Source organism: Aedes aegypti, chromosome 3 (assembly GCF_002204515.2).
Source record: "Aedes aegypti strain LVP_AGWG chromosome 3, AaegL5.0 Primary Assembly, whole genome shotgun sequence".
NCBI classification, from domain to species: Eukaryota; Metazoa; Arthropoda; class Insecta; order Diptera; family Culicidae; genus Aedes; species Aedes aegypti.
The window spans coordinates 285,429,945-285,440,179 of NC_035109.1; positions in this window are offsets into that span (position 1 = coordinate 285,429,945).

Consider the following 10,235-nt stretch of genomic DNA (forward strand, 5'->3'; position numbering starts at 1 on the left):
GTAAAAAATTGAAGAGCAGCAGTAGCAGCAGCAGAAGAAGAATCGGTATCGGAAGAACTTCCATCGCCGGGGAATTCTTCGTCGGTGTAGGCTAGGTTCACCGCCGGGGACTAGTTGAGTAGACGTGTCATAGCGACGGTTGAGGGTCGTCGGGGCACCAGTGAACCGGAAGCTAGGCTCCACCGGAATCGCTGGACTGACTTCGGCACCCCTCCGGTCGGCTCGTATCGTAGAAGTAGAAGAATCGGTGTCGGGAGAAATTCCACCGCCGGGGAACTCTCCGTCGGTGTAGATTAAGTCCACCGTCGGGGACTGGTCGAGTAGAATACGTCGGAACGCTGGTTTTGAATAGTCGGGGCGCCTACGAACCGGAAGTTATGCTCAACCGGAATCGTTGGACCGACCTCGGCATCTTACCAGCTGAACTATGGAAAGGAGATGGTCGCCGTAACCGTACGAGTGCGAGCTTTGTATGAGCTCAGAGTGGTGCACAAACTGGAGCCGAAGGGCTCAGAATGTTGCATGTAGGTACTAACAAATTGACGGGTCGCCAAAGGGCGAAAATAGGTATTAACAAATTACTAACGAGTGGAGCCGAAGGGCTCAGCATGAGGCACGTCGTTGAACGGTTTTAAAACTGCTAACAGGAGCCGAAGGGCTCAGGAGCCGAAGGGCTCAGCATGTAGAATAACAAATTGAAGTGGTGCGCTCAGCACGTTGTCCTCCCCTTCGAAGTAATACCGGAAGGTAGTTCCGGAGGGTGATGGTGATGGTACTAAACCTAGGAGAGTGTTTTTAGTGGGGAAGGCACTAAGTGGATCCCACACCGCGCCAAAAATTACACTGGCATGAGCATGAACATATACAGGCCAGTCTATGAAGATTTTTAAACTCCTAGTTGCATGAAAAAAAAAAAAAAAAAAAAAAAAAAAAAAAAAAAAAAAAAAAAAAAAAAAAAAAACACACACACACACACACACACACACACACACACACACACACACACACACACACACACACACACACACACACACACACACACACACACACACACACAGGGTTGCAAAATGGTGAGTCGACAACCAGGAAGGAGCGTCCAACATAGCTCTGGTCCTCACAAGCCCCTACCTCACGCTTCCACGGGTCTAACGATGACAAAGACCGCCAGCAAAGGGTTGCGTACTTAGCTGGTAGTGCAACCTGGGCACTGTTGTCCTTCTGACATCAGCTAGAGTGAGGAGGTGCCAGGTGGGAGCTTGGGATTTTTACCCTTCCCAAGCGAAACTTGTACATACAGCCGTATGGAATACCACCTTTAGTACTTCCTTCGGGAGGTAGCCGAGCGTCTGGTCCATCTGACCGGGGGCTCAAGCACGGTCTACCTAGGATGTGGCGGGGGTTCATCAGTGGGCTCTGGTGAATCTCTACAAAAAACCACATATCTGCAAGTAACCCTGAACAAGCGACCTGGTACCGCTTTCAAAGTGCCTTAGCCCAACCATTGGAGTGCCAACCGGCACATTAGGATCGATGCCAGTAAGATCCTAATTACGGCATACTGGCTGCAAGGACAAGGACAAGGTCAAGGACTGTATCAACACGACGCTATAGAGCTGACAATCGCTCTATTCCACTTCCTTAGTAAGAATGGGTGACACTATTCTGAAACGGCAGGTGGGCTAATGGAACGGTTGTCCCCGTCCCGTTAAAACCGTGGCAGGCCTCCTAGTACGTTCAAAGCTCGCCACCTTAGCTGGTGGAAGTAGGCTCAGATGGATATTCCTGACTAGCGTCGATCTGGCTCTGAACCCGGTACCCCATGAAGGACCGTGTCAGCCCTCGCGTGGACCTCACTGCAAGCAAAGATACCCACGGGATCACAAGGACGACTACTTACGACGGGTGGAGATAGCGGCTTGGAGGGGGGACCCTTAAGCATGGAAGTGAATAACATCAACGTAGGTGAAGCAGCGAATCCGTTCGCAAAAAGTGGCTTGCCGAGGTCGCCACCGAAGCAAGGCCAACAGCAGGAGCTGGAACAGCAGCAGCTGGAACACCAGCATGGCGAAGATGAGCTGCACGAGCAGCGAACACGTGAACAGGAGCGGCGGGATAAGTCGCAAAGTGAGCAGGAGCAGCGTGAGAGACAGCAGCAACATCAGCTGCAAAGTGCGTGGAAGTTACCCCCGAGCCAATCGAAGGTGGAAGCGGCGAAAACCGTCGTAGATGAGCTTCGGGAATTCGTCGATAAGAGGCACAACGTGCACAAAGACATCAAGGACCTCGTGGCAAGGATTCAAGGAACCCTCGGATCCGCCGTGAAGGACTGGAGGAAAGTGATGCAGAGGATTGATGCTGTTGAAACCGAGTTAGCGGCGACCAAAAAGGCCCTGGCAGCTGCGGTAGTGCAGCCGGCAAAAACCGGCATAGCCCCTCGGAAAGACAGCAAGGGGAAAGAAAGGTCAGCGGGAATAGGAACTACGCCAAGTTTCACCCCTAAAAGACATAGGTCGTCACCAGGAGACGAAAGACAGGCTGTACCCAAGAAGCCGAAAAATGCAAATCCAAAACCGGCGGATGAAGTGCTCAGTGGGGGACCCGGCGATATCCCATGGCAAGAGGTCCGGAACAAGAAGAAGAGAGGCAAACAGGAGAATGCCAGAAAGCAAAGGCCAATCAGGAAGAAGGCAAAATGCGAAGCTGTTGTCGTCAAAACTAGCGAGGACACTTATGCTGAAGTCTTGCGGGCCATGAGGACGGACCCTCAACTAAAGGAGTTTGGTGCCGACGTTCAGAAGATCAGACGCACCCAGACGGGAGACATGCTCATCGAGCTAAAAAAAGACTCGGTGAACAAAAGCTCGACATACAAAGAGCTAACCGAGAGAGTCATGGGCGAAAAGGTGCAGGTGAAAGCCATGTGCCCTGAAGTGACACTCCAATTGCGGGATCTGGATTGGATCACCACCGAAGAGGAAGTGAGGACCGCCATAAAGGAACAGTGCGATCTGGAAACGGTGCAGATGACAGTACGGCTAAGAAGAGCACCGCTTGGAACACAGGCGGCGTCGATAAAGCTCCCAGTAGACGCAGCCAACAAAGCGCTGGAAGTCGGGAAAATTCGGGTCGGTTGTTCAGTATGTCCACTGAAGATCTCCCAGAGACCGGAGGGATGCTACAGGTGCCTGGAATACGGCCACCTGGCACGAAACTGCGAAGGATCAGACAGAAGTAAGCTCTGTAGATGGTGTGGCGACGAAGGTCACAAGGCGCAGGATTGCAACAATAAGCAAAGGTGCCTGATTTGCAAGGACAAAAGTCGCAACAGACACGCGACGGGAGGCCCTAAGTGCCCGGCCTTCAAGCAAGCGAGAAATTCTAAACCGCAGTGGAGGTAACTCAGCTAAACCTCAACCACTGTGACACAGCGCAACAGCTGCTGTGGAAGTCCGTATCGGAATCGAAGTGCGACGTAGCTATCCTTGCCGAGCCGTATCGAGTACCAGCTGGAAACGGTAACTGGATCGCTGATAAGGCGAAGACAGCGGCAATCTGGACGATGGGGAGGTATCCTATCCAGGAAATAGTGTTCCAGGCGGACGAAGGCTTCGTTATTGCAAAGGTTAACGATGTGTACGTGTGCAGCTGCTACGCACCCCCCCGCTGGACATTGGACCAGTTCAACGAGATGCTGGACGAGCTAACCGATAAGCTAGCCGACCGGAGACCAGTCGTCATCGCTGGCGACTTCAATGCTTGGGCAGTTGAGTGGGGCAGCCGTCTCACCAACCCAAGAGGGCGTAGTCTACTAGAAGCGCTGGCAAGGCTGGAAGGAAACAACCAGCACCTACCGTAGAGATGGTCGGGAATCAATAATCGACATCACTTTCTGTAGTCCTGTGTTGTCGGGAAGCCTGAACTGGAGAGTCTGCGATGGGTACACCCATAGCGATCATCAGGAGGTCCGGTATAGAATTGGTGGCAGAACACAATGCTCACAGAGAGCGAGTACACCTCATGAGCAGATGTGGAAAACGAAATGTTTTAACGAAGAGCTTTTCGTGGAAGCCCTCAGAAGAGAAGAGCAGGTTCTGAACTTGAGATCGGAGGAGTTAACGGCTGCGATGGTACGAGCATGCGACATTGCCATGCCACGGAAGGTCGAGCCGAAATACAGACGTCGTCCGGTATACTGGTGGAATGAGACACTTGGCAACCTCCGCAAAAGATGTCTCCAAGCCAGGAGACGGATGCAAAGAGCCAAAACCGATGGTGAGAGGGAAGAGCGAAGAGTAACATTGAGGGCGGCGAAAGCCGATCTGAAAAGAGAAATTTCGCTGAGCAAGAGAACGTGCTTCAAGGAGTTGTGTCGCGATGCCAATGCAAATCCGTGGGGAGATGCATACAGGGTAGCGATGGCCAAGATCAGTGGTCCAGCCGTACCCGCTGAAACATGCCCAGAGAAGTTGCAGATTATCGTCGACGGGTTGTTCCCACAACACGCGCCAACGGTCTGGCCACCGACACCGTATGGCCAGGAAGGTGAAGAAAGAGCAATCATTACCAATGAGGAGCTCATAGAGGCGGCCAAGAAAATGAAGCCGAAGAAAGCGCCTGGCCCAGATGGTATTCCCAACGTAGCGTTGAAAGCAGCTATCACGGCCAACCCAGATATGTTCCGGACATCACTCCAGATCTGCTTAGATGAGGGACATTTCCCAGCACAGTGGAAAAGGCAAAAACTGGTTCTGTTACCGAAACCGGGTAAGCCCCCCGGTGATCCAGGCTCGTTTCGGCCGATATGTTTGCTCGACACACTCGGAAAGCTGTTGGAGAGGATCATCCTCAATAGACTGATGGCGTTCACTGAGGGAGAGCGTGGACTGTCGGAGTGGCAGTTTGGATTCCGGAAAGGAAGGTCAACGGTAGATGCCATCAAAACAGTGATTGACACTGCCGACAAAGCAAGGACAAAAAAACGAAGAGGTAACCGTTACTGTGCTGTCGTGACGATAGATGTGAGAAACGCCTTTAACAGTGCAAGCTGGGAAGCCATTGCTGTGGCGTTACATAAAATGAAGGTTCCGGATTATCTGTGCAAGATACTAGGAAGCTACTTCGAAAACCGGGTCTTGAGCTACAGCACTAGCGAAGGACAGAAGTCGAGGTCGGTAAATGCGGGAGTTCCACAGGGCTCTATCCTGGGTCCAACGTTGTGGAATGCTATGTACGACGGAGTGCTGACGCTTAGGCTGCCAACAGGCGTCAAAATCGTTGGATTTGCAGACGACATCACGCTTGTGGTCATTGGTGACTCACTGGAAAGGGTGGAGGTTCTCGCTACAGAAGCAGTGGACGCAGTCGAAAACTGGATGTACGAGAAGAAACTGGTGATAGCCCACCAAAAAACGGAGCTGTTGCTTATCAGCAACCGAAAAGTGGTGCAAAAGGCTGAGATTACAGTGGGAGAACACACCATAGCCTCAAAGCGGGAGCTAAAACACCTCGGCGTAATGATCGACGATCGGCTGAACTTCAACTGCCATGTCGATTACGCGTGCGAGAAAGCAGCAAGGGCAGTCACGGCGCTGTCCAGGATCATGCCGAATAACTCGGCGATTTGCAGCAGTAAGCGGAGGCTATTGTCTAGCGTGGCTACGTCGATCCTGAGGTACGCTAGCCCGGCGTGGGGAACCGCAATGAAGACGAAGAGGAACCGAGTCAAGCTTAGTAGCACGTATAGGCTGATGGCCATGCGGGTAGCGAGTGCCTACCGAACCATATCTTCGGAGGCAGTATGCGTGATTGCCGGAATGGTCCCTATCGGCTACGTTTTGGAAGAGGATAAGGAGTGCTACGAAGCTAGTAGTACTAGAGGAGCCCGGAAGATTGCCCGAGCCGACACGATGGGGAAATGGCAACGCGAGTGGGATACCGCTGAGAAGGGAAGGTGGACTTATCGCCTTATTCCAAATCTGGCGAAATGGGTGAGCAGATCCCATGGAGAAGTCAACTTCCACTTGACGCAGTTCTTGTCAGGTCACGGCTGCTTCAAGAAATATCTGCACAGGTTCGGCCACGCAGAGTCGCCGCTCTGCGCTGAGTGCCCAGTCGTAGAGGAGTCGCCGGAACACGTCATTTTCGAGTGTCCACGTTTTGCTGCGGAACGTAGCGAGATGACAGCGGTCTGCGGTGCTGACGTAACCGTAGACAACGTAGTGGATAGAATGTGTAGCGATGAGGTGATGTGGAACGCGGTGAACATGGCGGTGACGAAAATAATGTCATTGCTTCAGCGGAAGTGGAGGGAGGAACAAGCCGGTGAACCGGAAGTCAGTCTCCAACCGGAATCGCCGAACCGACCTCGGCACCCAACCGGTAGGTAAGCTTGATCCACCGTCGGGGACAAGACCGAGTAGATCGTGGAAAAGCCCCGGAAATTGTAGGCTTCGTGGCCGTGCGGTTAGCGGCGTCAGTCGTTTAGGCATATTGTGCCATGAAGTGTGGGTTCGATTCCCACTCCAGTCGGTGGAAACTTTTCGTCAAACGAAAAATTCATCATTGGGCTACTGGGTGTTTCGTGTTGTCCGTTGCCTAATGTTTGTGATTGTTCAGTCTGTGCAGCCTTGAGCTGAAGACGGTGTAAATTGTCTTGCCAAATTGGTCGTCAGGGCACCTGTGAACCGGAAGTCATCCACCAACCGGAATCGCAGGATCGACCTTGGCACCTATCCGGGCAGCATCGGTACCGGAAGAACTTCCACCTCCGGGGAAGTCTTCGTCGGGGTAGGGTAGATTCACCGCCGGGGACTATCCGAATAGTGCGCGAGAACCTGGAGTGCTAAATGGCATGCGTCCAGCACCGAGAGAACTTCCTTCGTCAGGGAGTTTCTGGCACCCATGGTATCGTGAGCCGAATGGCTGAATATGGCATGAATATGGCATGTTTAGATCACAAACTAGGAATACTAACAAATTATTAATGGGAGCCGAAGGGCTCAGCATGGCATGGATTAGGAACTAACAAATTAATGATGGAGCCGAAGGGCTTAATGAAGGGTGCGCGTAGCATGTGTCGCCTCTTCTTCGAAGTAATACCGCAAGGTGGTGCCGGAGAAGAATTCTTTACGGTGACGGTGTACCTAGGAGACTGTTTTTTAGTGGGTAGGCGCCCCATTGCGAATCCCACACAGTGCCAAACCATACACTGTGGCATGAGCATGAACAAATACAGGCCAGTCTTGAGAAGGTTTTTTTAACTCCTAGAGATGCATGAAAAAAAAAAAAAAAAAAAAAAAAAAACACACACACACACACACACACACACGGATTATCTGTGCAAGATACTAGGAAGCTACTTTGAAAACCGGGTCTTGAGCTACAGCACTAGCGAAGGACAGAAGACGAGGTCGGTAAATGCGGGAGTTCCACAGGGCTCTATCCTGGGTACAACGTTGTGGAATGCTATGTACGACGGAGTGCTGACGCTTAGGCTGCCAACAGGCGTCAAAATCGTTGGATTTGCAGACGACATCACGCTTGTGGTCATTGGTGACTCACTGGAAAGGGTGGAGGTTCTCGCTACAGAAGCAGTGGACGCAGTCGAAAACTGGATGTACGAGAAGAAACTGGTGATAGCCCACCAAAAAACGGAGCTGTTGCTTATCAGCAATCGAAAAGTGGTGCAGAAGGCTGAGATTACAGTGGGAGAACACACCATAGCCTCAAAGCGGGAGCTAAAACACCTCGGCGTAATGATCGACGATCGGCTGAACTTCAACTGCCATGTCGATTACGCGTGCGAGAAAGCAGCAAGGGCAGTCACAGCGCTGTCCAGGATCATGCCGAATAACTCGGCGATTTGCAACAGTAAGCGGAGGCTATTGTCTAGCGTGGCTACGTCGATCCTGAGGTACGCTAGCCCGGCGTGGGGAACCGCAATGAAGACGAAGAGGAACCGAGTCAAGCTTAGCAGCACGTATAGGCTGATGGCCATGCGGGTAGCGAGTGCCTACCGAACCATATCTTCGGAGGCAGTATGCGTGATTGCCGGAATGGTCCCTATCGGCTACGTTTTGGAAGAGGATAAGGAGTGCTACGAAGCTAGTAGTACTAGAGGAGCCCGGAAGATTGCCCGAGCCGACACGATGGTGAAATGGCAACGCGAGTGGGATACCGCTGAGAAGGGAAGGTGGACTTATCGCCTTATTCCAAATCTGGCGAAATGGGTGAGCAGATCCCATGGAGAAGTCAACTTCCACTTGACGCAGTTCTTGTCAGGTCACGGCTGCTTCAAGAAATATCTGCACAGGTTCGGCCACGCAGAGTCGCCGCTCTGTGTAAGTTCGAGTTTTGGTCGACTAATAAGATGAAGCATGCGACTTACCTTTTAGTCTCATCCCAGGGGCTTCTAGCTGTTGAGAGTTTAACGTTAGGGTGGCCCTAGACCGTCACGTCGCTGTGGGATGCTTCCTTGGTGTTGATAGGCACACTCACTCGCGCACACACACACACTGGGGTCTTAAAGATTGCTCGGGCCCGGCCCACGCGGTTGGGATATATTTTGGGTTTCACCTTTTAAGGGCTTTTATAAAGCGGAGACCAACAATTGGTCACACTTTTGGGCCTCCTGATGCGGTTGTTCTGGGTTTTAGGACACTCCAGGATCGCACACTGATCTAGCACACACGCGGGTAGATTTTCGGAACCGTTCGGTCTCCACAAATCGTTATCGCACTCGCGGTCACCCACACCCGGGGATTTACGTTTTCTTCTCCCCAAATCACACCGAGGCGGTTATAAAAATGAATCTCACTCGCGGTATGGACTTCTTGGCACCCGGAAATTATCGCGGCTCGAAGGTTATCTCCCAATCCGACTATTTCACCATCTACTCGCTTTGAAGGTTGGCACAAAAGAGAGCGATCTCGGGGACTTGATCCCGGATGGGGATTCTGCGACTCGGCTAATCTTCTCGCTTATCCCATTCTCGTCTAATTCTCCAGCTTAGCCGAGGTAAGGAGTGTGCTTTGATGAGCGAGGATTAAGTGACGGTGCTTCTCAGGGCAAATTTATAAAGAAAAATATACAGTTTTTTTTCCTAACTCCTAATTGCAATCAATTTACATAATTTTATTATTTGATCTAATTTAATGGGACATGTCAGTGTTACATTTCCCCTGGGGCTCAATATAAAAAATGTATGAAATATATTTTTTTGCGAAATAATAATTCAATCAAACAAAACATATTAGTTAACGAAATATAACAAATAATTTTAACAACAAAATACTAGCAACTACAAGTATGAAACAACAAAACAATGTAGGTTGAATAACAAAGAAATAATTGATTAATTAAAGAGTGCTCGAGTCGGATTCACGCATTTGGGTGACCCCCGTGATCTGGCACGCCATCACGGTGAGTCCAAAGGAAATTAATTCGAACTCGTCGAACACTCGTGCATCTCTGCATTTTGCTAGAGACTTGCTGGTTAACCATTTATTTTCCGTCCCATCTAACCGACTCCAGCAAATCACATCACTTCCATCTTCTTATTACTTACTGAGTCTGACAGGTGGACCACAACATATTCTATCTAACGCGATTGGTTCTCATAACTTATCTACCGGAGAGAAATGCTAATCATCCCACTGATCATTACTGAAGGTCAATAGGTTATTCTAGTCAAACATCTTTCCTCTTGAAAGATTTATCTAGTTCCTATCCACCTAAACTTATCTCCTTTTTAGAGATATTTGGCCGGCCTTGTATTTAAAGATTTTTTTTATGAATGGTAATGTATCCTACTCAATGAATGTCGATCTTCTGACGCTGTTCCTATTCACCCTACTCCACGTGAGAGGGACACTGGACGCTACAAGATAAGGCCCAAACGCAATGATAGCGGAACGGCAACGGAATGCGGAGCCGGTTCGCCAGCATGAACTATAATCAGCTTGTCGAATCAGTGTTGATCCAATTTCATTCGTTGTCAGCTCAGTCGAGATGTTGTGATACATGCTGGCGAACCGGTTCCGCATTCCGTTGCCGTTCCGCTATCATTGCGTTTGGGCCTATAGAATCAACACAACCACATCATGCAATTTTACCCTCTCCGTGCACTGAGAGAGAAATTTACTGGTGGATTTCTGAGAAGGAGATCCGAAGAGCCTTCTCCGGAGACTAACAAAATAACCAATCCGAAAGAAGAAAAGAAACAGTGATACGTACGC